Raw genomic sequence first — 13,518 nt, forward strand, 5'->3', positions numbered from 1 at the left:
ATCACAAGGCTTTGTGTCAATGGGAAATGGATATGCAGATCAAGTCGCAAGGTTTTGTGCATTGAACTGTATATCGTTTCAAGACCAGTGGGAATTGTTACCTGAAGCTGAATACGAAACATGTTCAGGTTACGCATTGAGGGTGGTTGACACACTTGAAGAGTTAAAATTGTTGCAGGGACATGCCAGCAGAGAGGAGAAATGCTCTTGGCTCAAAATGCAATGTGTACAAAGACCTGATGATTTATGGGTTTCAGAGGAGGGGAAAATGGTTTTGCCAAACAGCCTTTTGTCACAGTTTGCGAGGTTTTACCATGGTCAGGCACATGTTGGGAGAGACGCAATGATCAGGTTGTTCAAAGTCGATTGGTTCAATCCAAAATTCAGACAAGCTGCAGAAGTTATCTGTCACAGGTGCATTATCTGTCAGCAGATGAATGCGGGGAAAGGGACCATGGTGAATTTGAGCCACATTGGGAGAGCAGGAGGTCCATTTAGCAGAATACAGATGGATTTTATTGAGATGCCTGTGTGTGGAGGTTTGAGGTACGTGTTGGTCATTGTGTGCATTTTCAGTCACTGGATTGAAGCTTACCCTACACGTAGAAATGACAGTCTCATAGTAGCAAAGTTGCTGCTTAGGGAGTTGATACCACGTTTCGGGTTTCCAATCTCTTTAGAATCAGATAGGGGAAGGCACTTCAACAATGAGGTGATTAAGCTCTTGTGTGCTGCACTGAACATTGAACAGAAGTTGCACTGTAGTCACTGCCCTGAAGCATCAGGATTAGTGGAGCAAATGAATAGTACCTTGAAGTCGAGAATGGCACAAATGAGTGCAGTTACAAATTTGAAATGGCCAGATGCACTGCCCTTAGTGCTAATGTCAATGAGAAATACACCTGACAAGAAAACAGGACTGTCTCCTCATGAAATTCTCATGGGCCGAACTATGAGGTTGCCCGCAGTGCCTGCAAATGCTCTTGTGAATATCACGGATGATATGGTGTTGGGCTACTGCAAGGGTCTGGCTGACGTGGTCCGCTCTTTTTCTCACCAGGTGGAAGCAACCAAACTGCCACCGATAAATGATCCAGGTCACACTCTGAAAGCCGGTGACTGGGTTGTTGTCAAGAAACATGTGAGGAATTTGTGTTTGGAGCCACGTTGGAAGGGGCCGTATCAAGTGATACTGACAACTACTGCTGCTGTGAAATGTGCAGGGCTTCCAAACTGGATCCATTCCAGTCACACAAAGAAGGTGACGTGTCCAACTGATGAGGAACTTGAGTTGTTGAGAACAGCAGCTACAGAAAAGGAAGTCTCAGGGCCGGAGAGTAATCAAAGGGGAACTGAGACTGAAGGAGAGCCCGTTGAGGACGGCTTGGTCACTCAACCAGCAAACGAAATCCAGAGGGGTGACGGTGAGCCTATCTCAACTGAGGCGCCAGGAGGACCGACCCAAAGAGAGGTTCTCCCAGAAGCAGACGGATACAGGTTTGAAGTTGAACCCCTGACAGACCTTGAAGGTGAAGGAGGTGAGGCAGAAGGAGGTCAAAGTGTTCCGGCTCCTCCTGAGCCGCTTGCAGATCCATCAAGAGAAAACACCATAGCACAAGAGGAGGGCACTGGTCAACATCCTGAAAAGCCGAGTGGTAGGAAAACACTTAAAGGAGATAACTGGCCGGAACCACAAGCTGCAAAAGAGAAAGTGGTCCTTAACGAAACAATAGAGGAAGAAGTTGACACAACAAGGAAGGAAGATCTTAGTGAAGGAGAGTTACAGGATGATCGCAAACTGAAAAGAAAGAGGTTGCAAACAGGAGATATGCAGGTCCTGAATGGGCTTATGCGACATCAGCTGAGTGGCAACAAGAAGTCTTGGCATTTTGTTTTGATCGTGAAATTCCAGGTCAATATTATGGTACTTGAAGTTGCCGGCAAATAAGAGACTGTGTTAAGCTGAAACTGAATAGAGAAAGAAACCTGAGAAAAAGAGACTGATAAATTACCGGATGTGACACTATTAACCTGAATTGACTCTGAAAAACCGATTATGACAAGCTGCTAACCTGATTTGACAAAGGGTCCTGGGAGTGAGTGAAACGCTGTAAATACTTGCTAAAGAAAGACTTTGCTCGAGAGAAAAAAAAAGAAAAAACAAAAAAAAGCTTTAGATCTTCCTCAAGTTGATTTTTTAAAAATATTATTCTGCTCTCTGATTCTTTACAGATCATGAGTAACATTAGAGATGATGATAATAAGGGTAGGATTCGTAGTTGGTTGAGTGTTATTTTGGGTGTTTCGTGTGCAATAGTAATTATTGTTGTGATTGTGGGAATGCCATTGGTGGATAAGAGTGCGATTAACAATGCTTCAACTCCTGAGACTGCTACATTAACACCATGGGAGAGGTTTGATCAGGATACGAAATATTTGCATGAGGGAACTAACACAAAAAGGGAACTATCTACTAATGTTTTCTATCGCTTGCTGAATGAGTATGTTGAAACAATGGATGCGAAAAATTGTTATGTGTGCACAAAGATTCCTTCGTCAGTACAAGAAGGGGTTACTTACCATAGTTTGCCACTAACCTACGGGATAAGTTGTAGTTTGCTATTAACAAGGTTTTATAATCAAGAATATATTCAGTACTTCTATTCTAACATAGATGTAGCGTATTTTTTGTGTGCCTTTAAATGAATATTTGAGCAAGATAGCTAGAGATTATAGTATATACATAGTTAGGGGTTTCTTTGAGCCTATATTGACATTTGGCACAGCTTATTCGCATCACAATGATCTAACCTGCATATTAACGCCTGTAGAAAAAAACTTTTTAGATCACACTGATGAAAGAAGAAAAGCGTTAAAGGAAAAGCTAGAAAAGGGATTAGAACAACGAACGTTTGCAAATGATTATGCTTATAGTGCAATAAAGACGCAAGGCAAGTTAGCTATAGATGCATTATATGTAGGAAAGCTTTGTATATATAGGCCAAAATCTGATCATGACACTTTATTTGTGGGAACGAGTGAGTGCAGACATGTGTTTTTGTTTCAGAGTAAGTGGACGTTCGTGCTAAATGGACAGGATCCAGCGATCCCTGGGATCTATTATATATGTGGACTTAATGCTTATTACCATCTTCCAAAGAGATGGTGTGGGACATGTTATTTGGGAATAGTTTTCCCAAAGATTTACCAGATCGATGACTTTAAGAAGTTTCCTAAAATGTCTGAATTACATCATACTAGACAAAAGAGAGAGACAGCGGCTGCTGTCGTAGGTGATATATTTGGAGCCAAAATTCCTTCAGTGGGGGTTATCTTAAACTCCATAAAGATTCGAAAGTTGTCTACTATTGTGGATAACATGCTGACAAACTTCACAGGGGCTATACTCCTGATGGATACTGAACTTGCTGCGGAGAGGGCTATAACTCTTTAAAACCGGCTTGCTTTAGACATTCTTTTAGCGAAAAGTGGCGGAGTCTGTAGGATGCTTAATGAGCCCCACTGTTGTGCATTCATACGTGACAATAGCAATAAGATTAGGAGTATGCTTACTAACCTAACAAGAGATAGTACAGATTTGAAGGAGCTGAAGGAACCTGGAGTTTGGGAAAAGGTTGGAAAGGGACTTGCTAAAGTGGGAAGCTGGTTTGGTAGTATTTGGAATGGGATACTTGCAAAAATAATATGGGGGATATTGATTGTTCTAGCTTGTTTATTGGCACTATGGTTATCATGCAAAATTAGTAAAAGAATGAGAGAAAAATTGGCAAAACGCAAAAAGAGGAAAGAGGAAAAGAAAAAGGAGAAAATATTCAAAAAGGGGGAAGAAATTGAAATGCGTGAATTAAGAAAGTGAAAGGTTGTGAAGGGAAAGGTTTTTTGTGTGATGACAGGTGTCATCAGAGGAGGGATTGTTGGAGCATAGCTCTTATAATAAAAATTAACATAAGAATGTTTGTGAACTAGTGCATAATAATGACGCATAGAAAATATTGCTGTGTTTTACTAAACGTGCATTTGAAATGTGCCCACGGGGAGTGGCTGCCAATATATACGGGGATTAATAAAATTGACTACTAATGAAATAATAATGCACTAATGTAAGATTTTGTATTAGTATTAAGAGTAATACGTTGAGGTTTTGCTAATTAATCACTAGGCCGTAGTTAGCATGAGTTGGGGCCTAGCTGCCCGGTTTCATATTAAATGTGTTTTTCTAACGTGCAGTGTGCTGACTCGCTGAAGGACATGTAATTGTATTTTTCCAGAAGCTAGAAGATGAGTGTAACTGTAGTATATCCGTTCTCATGAAACTCGACTTGCTCAAGGAAACATTCTTGCTGAATGCAACAGTGTAGACTTGCAATAGGTACAAGGTCGCCTAAACTGGTATAGACAATGGAACTACTGACTGGGGGTTGCGAGAGGACCACGAGAATATGAAATCATACCGGACATTCTACCCGTTGGAGACGTCAATCACAGGAGCCAATGAACTACGTGAGAACTGTTATGAGGTGACAATTTTGATGGGACGATCGGTAAACCATTGGACGGAGATAGTGGTGCGCCAAACCTGCCCAATTGGAAATTAGGGGACTGTACAACAGAAAAGGGATAAAACCCTTTGACACGAGGAGCCACGAGAGAGAGAGAGAGAGATGCCATTGCGAACCATTCTTGCTATTACCCAGACACTTTGTCACTCCGCCTAAAGACTTTGCTGAAGCTCTTCAAACCATCCTCACCCATATCTTGCCCGTTCTATACTTCTCCTCCTTATGAGGGAAGTGTCCCTACTTACCCCGTCTTGCTGAACTTTGATGTGTTTCCTGGCTGATGGCGAATCAACTGATGTCCTGAGGACGAAGACTGACTCTGCATGCTGACCCATTACCTAGGGTAACTATATGATGATGATATTGTAATTGTCTGTTTGCCTTTCCTTTCTAGGTACCAACTGCTTCTTTTGACAGAGACCATAGTTTAGATGTTTTCTAAATTCGTGGTGCCAAAATTGTTTTGCATGAAGCCCAACATACCAATGCTAATTCGAGGTTAGTTTAGGGGTTCATTAAACGGACGTAAATAGACAAATGACTGAATATGCCTTGTTGAACAATGCGCTAATAATACTCTGCTAAAGTTAAACCATGTTGACGTCGTGCTATGTTCTAATATTCATAATTTTTGCTTTGACGAAATCTTATTCCAGTTGCCATATTATGACAATGCTGATGTGCTTCTTGGTTTTGAGACTAATAAACTTGCTACTAGAGGGTAATCAATAGGGAATAAAACATCACAAACATGTTAAAATCTGGTGTGGTTATTCATAACTGAAAGGTCATGGTGGTGTTCGAGTATTATTAATGTCATTGATTGATTTGATAATGTGATTATTGACGGGATTATTGATTATTAATTGACATGTTGACTAATTATCTCGTCTTCAGGAGACTTCAATCAGGGTCAAAAGATTCATCAGCCTAAAACGAGTCCCAGAGTGAATAAATTATCTAGATTGGGACGTGTTAACACATGTTTAGTAGGAGAAGTGTCTGACCAGCCAGTACATACCCTTAACAGCCACATAACGACCATTGGTGCCAGTAAAATTGCCAAGAGGTGGAATGGTAGGGACTTGTGGGTCAGAATACACAGTCCCCGGGAATATGTGCTGTAGCTTGAGAAGTATCGGTGAGGGACCCAATTAGCGGCTTAGACAGGGGACACACTGTGGGGAGGTGGGTTTCCTGAAGGAAAGCAATGTAAACACCGTGACATACAAGATATTGTTGGACCAGTTTGCCCTTGCATGGGTTGTTGATGCCCCTAATGTTTCATGACAGGAACGTGAGTTCTATCATGGGATTATGATCCCTGTTTGCCTGTATATAAAAAAGTGAAAAGAGAGGTGGATGGATGTACCTAAAGTGTACCGTGATCTGAGGTGTTCATGAAACCAAAAGTGTAGTTTAAACACAAAGAAAAAATCATGTGAATTCGCAATATCCCCCCCTCACCGGACCTCCTGATGCCCAGCGAATTCCCAAATTTAATAACAATATTAACAAATTGAAAAGTAACACAAACATCTTCAATAAACCCAAGACAAACTAGGGTGGTGCACACTGAGGGGATAAATTACACTACAACGTTCGTACGCTAGGGAAGTATTGTGAGTCATATTATTAATGCTGAAGCAGGAAGGAAGCCAGATTAAAGAGCCAGGGGACAAAAAGAAAGGTGTGAAGCTGCATCATTAAGAAGATGGTACAGTACAACGTTGGTGAGATAATGTGGATGCTGTCAAGCCGACGAGACTAGTTCGGACTCTTGTGATCTCTGCAGTTCCATGGAGGGTGACGCGGGTGCCATCTCATGACTTGGGGATTTATCTTTCTTATATTGTTTACAAAAGGATAAGACATCTCCAGGAGTGTAAAAAAACCAGGCTTTTCCATCCACTTGAACCCACAGTCTGGCCATGTACAGCATGGCGTAGGTCAGTCCCAGCTTGCAAACTAAATTCTTGGCATCTTTTATTTGAAGCGATCACCCTGGGTAGCCATTGTATAGTCCAGATAAAAGCAGTGTTGCATGCCCTGCTAGTTAACCTGGCCAGCCTCATGACCCAATCGAAGGGCTGTGTCACGGAAATTAAGCAGTCTAGCTATGATAGAATGTGGGGATGTTCCAGGAGCCGGCCTGGGGCCCAGGGATCGATGAGAACGCGCTATTGAGAAGGTGGGATGGAAGTTGTTATGCCAAAAAATGTCTGTTATAAGGCCTTCAACAAAAAGATCCACACAGCCATTATCTGTGGTTTACACAAGTCCAAGAAAATGTAGATTGTTGCGGCGGGACCAAGCCTCAAGAGCTTCATTCTTGATGGCCACTGTTTTGAGAATTGTTTCGACTTTCTCCAGGCGTTTCCTCACTTAGTTGGAATCATCTTCAAAGGACGAGATGCGCTCCTTTGCACCATCCAGGCAGAGATTTTGGCAGTTCAGCCGTTCACTCGTGACTGAAACGTGTAATTAGGGTGTTGAACCTGATGTCGATGGCACGGAACCCAGCACGAAGTTCAGCAATAATGGTGGTTGTGTCCAGTGAAGTGTCCCAGCCTGAAGCATCAGCCACCCCTCCCCCACGCCCCTGCGTGCTCAAGGGGTTCCCTGCAGTCTGAGTCTCTGGTGCGCTCAAGCTGCAATTTACGTTGTTCAGGATCTCTGCGACCCATTTTTGCACAATGGGGCTGGTGGGAGGAGGAGCAGCTTCAAAAGCCAAGCTGGAAGCAGAGAAGCAAAATAGTTTGCCATTTAGGGGCCCACCTGGAAGCAGTACTGCTAAGGTGCAGCGAGATGGGTGTAGTAGAGCAGGACAGTCCACTGGGGACAGAAACCTGCAGACGGCGTACCAGGCAAGTCCAGGGAAAACAGTAGTTGGCAAGGGGGTGCAGCGTAGAGCAGAGAAGGAGCAGGCAAGGAGACATCTGTAGAGCACCATACCGGCTTTCAAGGGGGGCGGAGGTGTCGCTGGGGTCCCACACAGGATAGTCAGCCGGTGAGGTTGAAAGCTGACTCATGGGAGGGGTGCACCGCCAAGACACAGAGCAGCCCCCCAAGGCCCTGGTTCAAAAAAGTTGTTAAAGTTGTTCAAAAAAGGCTCCCTTCAATTTACATACAGGCATTTATGGGCCCAAGCAGATGTGGCATGCAACAGAGCTTGAGTAGCTTCTCCCAGCACAAGCGCTACAAATGTAACTGGAGAAGGACCTCACCGTGTGCAATGTTCACCACCAGTCAGCCCAGGAATTGCAGCAGGACTGCTGCGCGACCCACTTCATGTGGGCTTTGAGCACCTTTCAATGCATCACAGTCGTTGGCCAAAGTGTGCTAACCTGCACACACCACTCCCAGGATGGTGCTTCAACGCCTCCGCCTCGTGGCCGGGTGCTGGGGAGGGTGTCAGTGGCCTGGCAGGGGGCTCGCTAGCCCCCGGCCTCAGGCTTACCCATGGCCCCTGTCACCACGAGGCCTCTGAGGCAGGCCAGGCTGCATGATTAGCATGGAAGTAGCCTCTTTCTAGCATGGTTACCCCCACTTTTGGCCTGTTTGTAAGTGTGTGTCAGTGTGTTTTTACTGTGTCACTGGGATCCTGCTAGCCAGGACCCCAGTGCTCATAGATAAAAACCTATATGTCAGTGTGTTTTGCCTGTCTCACTGGGATCCTGCTAGCCAGGGCCCCAGTGCTCATAGTTTGTGGCCTAATGTGTATGCCTGTGTAGTGCCTAACTGTGTCACTGAGGCTCTGCTAACCAGAACATCCGTGCTTATGCTCTCTCTGCTTTTTAATTTGTCACAGTAGGCCAGTGACTTCATTTACCAATTTCATTTGGCACACTGGACCCCCCTTATAAGTCCCTAGTATATGGTACCTAGGTACCCAGGGCATCGGGGTTCCAGGAGATCCATATGGGCTGCATATTTCTTTTGCCACCCATAGGGAGCTCAGACAAATTCTTACACAGGACTGCCACTACAGCCTGCGTGAAATAGTGCACAAACTATTTCACAGCCATTTTCACTGCACTTAAGTAAATTACAAATCACCTCTATGTCTAACCTTCACTTGCTGAAGGCTAGGTGCAAAGTTACTAAGTGTGAGGCCACCCATCCACTAGCAAAGATGCCCCCACATAGTTCAGGGCCATTTCCCCGGACTTTGTGAGCGCGGGGACGCCATTACACGTGTGCACCACATATAGGTCAATACCTATAAGTAGCTTCACAATGGTTACTCCGAATATGGCCATCTAACATGTCCAAGATCATGGAATTGTCCCCCCATTCAAAATCTGGTCTTAAGGAGCCAATTCCATGCATTCTGGGGGCTCAACCATGGACCACTAGTACTGCCAAACAAGCTCTCTGAGGCTTGCACTGCAGCTACAGCTGCTGCCACCTCACAGACAGGGCTCTGCCTTCCTGGGGTCTGGGCAGCCCAGTCCCAGGAAGACAGAACAAAGCATTTCCTCTGAGAGCAGGGTGTTCCACCCTCTCCCTTTGGAAATACGTGTTACAGGCTGGGGAGGGGTAGTCTCCCCAGCCTCTGGAAATGCATTGAAGGGCACAGATGGTGCCCTCTTTGCATAAACCAGTCTACACCGGTTCAGGGACCCCTTCTCCTCTGCTCTGGTTGGAAACTGGACAAAGGAAAGGTGAGTGACTACTCCCCTGTCCATCACCGCCCCAGGGGTGGTGCCCAGAGCTCCTCAAGTGTGTCCCAGACTTCAGCCATCTTGCTTTGCCAGGTGTGGGGGCACTCTGGAGGGCTCAGAGTGGCCAGTGCCAGCAGGTGACATCAGGGACCCCTCCTGATAGGTCCATACAAGATAAGGTAGCCAGTCCCCCTCTCAGGGCTATTTAGGGTCTTTCCTGAGGGTTCTTTACAGATTCTGCTTGCAAGTTTCCTTCAGGAATCCTCTGAAACAACTTCAGACTCTTCTGACCTCAGGTCAACCGCAGCCTGCTCCAAGAAACGCTGTAACTGCTACAAAGTGTCTACTAGAGACACTTTTCTTTATCAACCTCAGCTCCAAGTCAGCAACTGCAACAGTTTCCACGGTGGGCACGCTCTGGGGACTCCCTGTCTTCATCCTGCACCAGAAGGACCGAAGAAATCTCCCGTGGAGTGACGGGGTCCCTCCCCTGCTCCAAGCAGGCACCTTCCAAGATGATCGGTACCCTGGGACTCCTCTCACAGCAACGAGTGTGCTCCTAAGGACACAGAGGGTGGACATCATCGAAATAGACTGTTCCTGAGATCCTGCTGATGCAATTTGGAGGAGGTAAGACCTTGCCTTCCCTGAGAACGACGGTACCCCTGTGTACTGTGTCTTCTTTGCCTCCTGAGGCTTCTGTGTACTCTTTGCAAAATTCCATTATGAAGAACCTGGCCCAGGTCCCCAGCACTCCATACTGCGACGCACAACTCACTGAGCTGTTCTCCAGCAGCGTGGGACCTTCTTTTGTTGTGCTGCATCAACTGCGTTTATCACCTCCTTTGTACCCGGACTCTGTGACTCCTGGGGGTGCTGGCTGGCATCCTGAGGGCTCTCTAAAGTGCTCAGAGACCCCTCTTCATCCTCACACAGAGTTGAGGCCCCCAGGTCCCTCGTGGGTACATACAGTGCCATTTTGAGGCAAAACACGGTTTTGTCGTAGCCAAGGCTTGTTGGTGCCTTTCAACAAGAAATCTCATTTGCAACGATCTTCACACCGTGGGACATCTTTTCCATCATGCAGGAACCCACTGGCATCTTTCTAGGGTGCATTTCTGCAGTCTTTGACTAAACGGGGACTCATCTTTTGCACCCTCTTCTGGGTTGGCAGGGGCTCCTGTCCTTCCTGGAACTTCTTTCGACTTCTGGACTTGGTCCACTTCCTTTGCAGGTCTTAAGGTCCAATAATCCAGCAGTTGTTATTTGCAGACTTGGTTGGCTGCTGCAAAATCCCAAAAACGAGGTGTAGTGTGTCCTAAGGAAACTTGCAGTACTTTACTGCTGCTTTTCTGGGCTCTGGGGTGCGCTAACTTACTTACCTTTACTGTATTCGTACTCTCCCAGCGATTCTGCACACACTACACTTGTCTATGGGGGAATTTGTGATTCGCATTCCACTTTCTAAATATATGGTTTGTGTTGCCCCTAGACCTAATTTCTCCCATTACATTCTGTAGGATTTCCTACTGTTTGCTTTGTTCTATAACTATTTACGTGTCTAATTTTGGTGTCTAGTGTATATATTGTGTATAATACTTACCTCCAGAAAGAGTATTGTCTCTAAGATATTTTTGGTACTGTGTCACCCAAATAAATACCTTTATTTTTGGTAACACTGAGTATTGTCTTTACTTGTGTATAAGTACTGTGTAACTATAAGTGGTATAGCTTTGCATGTCTCCTAGTTCAGCCTAAGCGGCTCTGCTATAGATACCTCTATTAGCCTAAGCTGCTAAAACACTACTACTTCACTAATAAGGGATAACTGGACCTGATATATAAGGTGTAAGCCCCCAAGGTACCTACTACAAACCAGGCCAGCCTCCTACATTGGTGGTGCAGCGGTGGGATAAGTACTTGCAATTGCTTTACCACTTTGTTACCTGTGCTTTTCACAAGAAAAGCTTGCTCCAATGCTTAGAGCATATATAATATATACCTATAAACAATTTTCTAACTTTCTTAAAAGTTATTTAAACTTTGAAAAAGTGTTTTCAAAGTTCTCAAAAGATTTCTTCTTTTCTCTAAAAAGTTAGCTCTGTTATTCTCCTAACGTATTACTCACTTTCCTAAACTTTTTTCTTTCAATATGTCTTCTGTAGAAGCGATCCCTAGAGCTGTCCAGGCCACCCAGGACAATTTAAACTATAAAAGCTTAAAGGGGCTCTGCATAGAAAGAAATGTATGAATTGGGTAGAACCCGAGTAAAGAGTACCTCCTAAATCTCCTCTAACAGGATGACCAGGGAATCAGCACCTAGGAAGAGATAGAGGATAACTCCAGCCAGGAAAGCTCAGATGAGCAATATGACAATCCTGGGGAGAGTCCTTCGACAGACCTATCTGTCAATAAGCCCCCGAGTATAACTGGTAGTGGTAAGGGTTCACACTCAAGTAGTGCTCCCTTCACCCGAGAGGCCAGGTCACTAGAGTGGCCTCTGTTAGAGATAGGTCTGCCTCTGCACACTCTCATCTTACCTCTGTTTCAGAGGCTTCACATAATTCTGACCAGTCCATAAATAGGGAACTAAGAAAGCTGAGGTTAGAGGAGACCAGACTGAAGCTAATGCAGCAGCAGTTGGCCTTAGACACGGAATACCTGGCTGTGGAGAAAGAGAGGCAGGGTTTGGGGTTAGTTCTCCATGGTGGCAGCAGCAGTTTTAGAAATACAAATGTTAGGGAACATTCATTTGATTCTAGAAATCTGCACAAAGTTGTCCCTCCTTACAAGGATGGTGATGACATCAACAAGTGGTTTGCTGCACTTGAGAGGGCCTGTAAAGTTCAGAGGGTCCCTCATGTACAATGGGCTTATATCCTTTGGTTATCCTTCTCTGGCAAAGGTAGAGACATATTTCTTATTGTCAGACAGGATGATGCAGATAATCACCAGCTTCTTAAAAAGGCACTCTTAGATGGTCTGGGCTTAACCACTGAACAGTACAGACTTATATTTACAGAGACCCGAAAGGAGTCATCACAGGACTGGACATACTTTCTGGACTGTTCTGTGAAGGCCCTAGAAGGTTGGTCACATGGCATTAAGGTGACTGATTATGAAAGCCTTTATAACTTGATTCTGAGAGCGCATATCTTGAATAATTGTGTGTCTGACTTGTTGCATCAGTATCTTGTGGACTCAGATCTGACCTCTCCCCAAAAATTGGGAAAGAAGGCAGACACATGGGTCAGAACAAGGGTGAGCAGAAAAGCTCATACAGGGGGTGACAAGGATGGCAAAAAGAAAGATGGTGAAAAATCTCAGGACAAGCATGGGGATAAAAGTAAACATAAAGATCCTTCTTCAGGTCCAAAACACTCCTCTGGGAGTGGGGATAAAACTCCTTCATCTTCTTCAACCTCTTCACAAATCTGAAAAAGCCTTGGTGTTATGTGTGTAGAAATAAAGGCCATTGGCCAGGGGATAAGTCCTGCACAGGTAAAGCCCCTGAGCCTACCACCACTAAGACATCAGACTCTAGTGCCCCTAGCAGTAGTGGTAATAGTGGTGGACTACTGGCAATAGTCAAACTAAATGTGTAGTTGGGTTCACTTTTGGGACCATAATAGAAACTGGGGTAGACAGTCCCAAAACAGTTTCTGTCACACCTGGTGGCATTGGCCTTGCCACCTTGGCTGATTGTCCCCTTAACATGGATAAGTACAGGCAGTCAAACTTAATAAATGGTGTTGAGGCCCAGGCCTACAGGGACACAGATGCCAGTATCATGTTGGTGACTGAAAACCTGGTGTCACCTGCACAACACCTCCTTGGACAGAAGTATCAAGTTACTGATGTCAATAACTCCACTCAGTCTCCCCTTAGCTATAGTTCAACTTAGTTGGGGTGGAGTTACTGGCCCTAAGCAGGTGGTGGTATCACCTAGCTTACCTGTAGATTGTCTCTTAGGGAATGACCTAGAGGCCTCAGGTTGGGCTGAGGGAGAGTTTAGTACCCATGCATCCATGCTGGGTATCCCTGAGGAATTGCTTCCTCTCATTTCTGATTAAATGAAAAAGCAAAGGAGAGAAAAAGCCCTGAAATCTCAAGATCCCTCTCCACCAACAGGTAAGAAGGGCATCAAAGTATCCCTTCCCCACCCTGCCACTAAGGATACCATTCCTGTGGTGGGAGAAACCTCTCCTGGGGTGGAACCTGTACCAAAGGAGCCATCAGCTACCACAGCTGGGCTCCCAGAGGTAAAAGTA

Source organism: Pleurodeles waltl, chromosome 7 (assembly GCF_031143425.1).
Source record: "Pleurodeles waltl isolate 20211129_DDA chromosome 7, aPleWal1.hap1.20221129, whole genome shotgun sequence".
Taxonomy (NCBI): Eukaryota; Metazoa; Chordata; class Amphibia; order Caudata; family Salamandridae; genus Pleurodeles; species Pleurodeles waltl.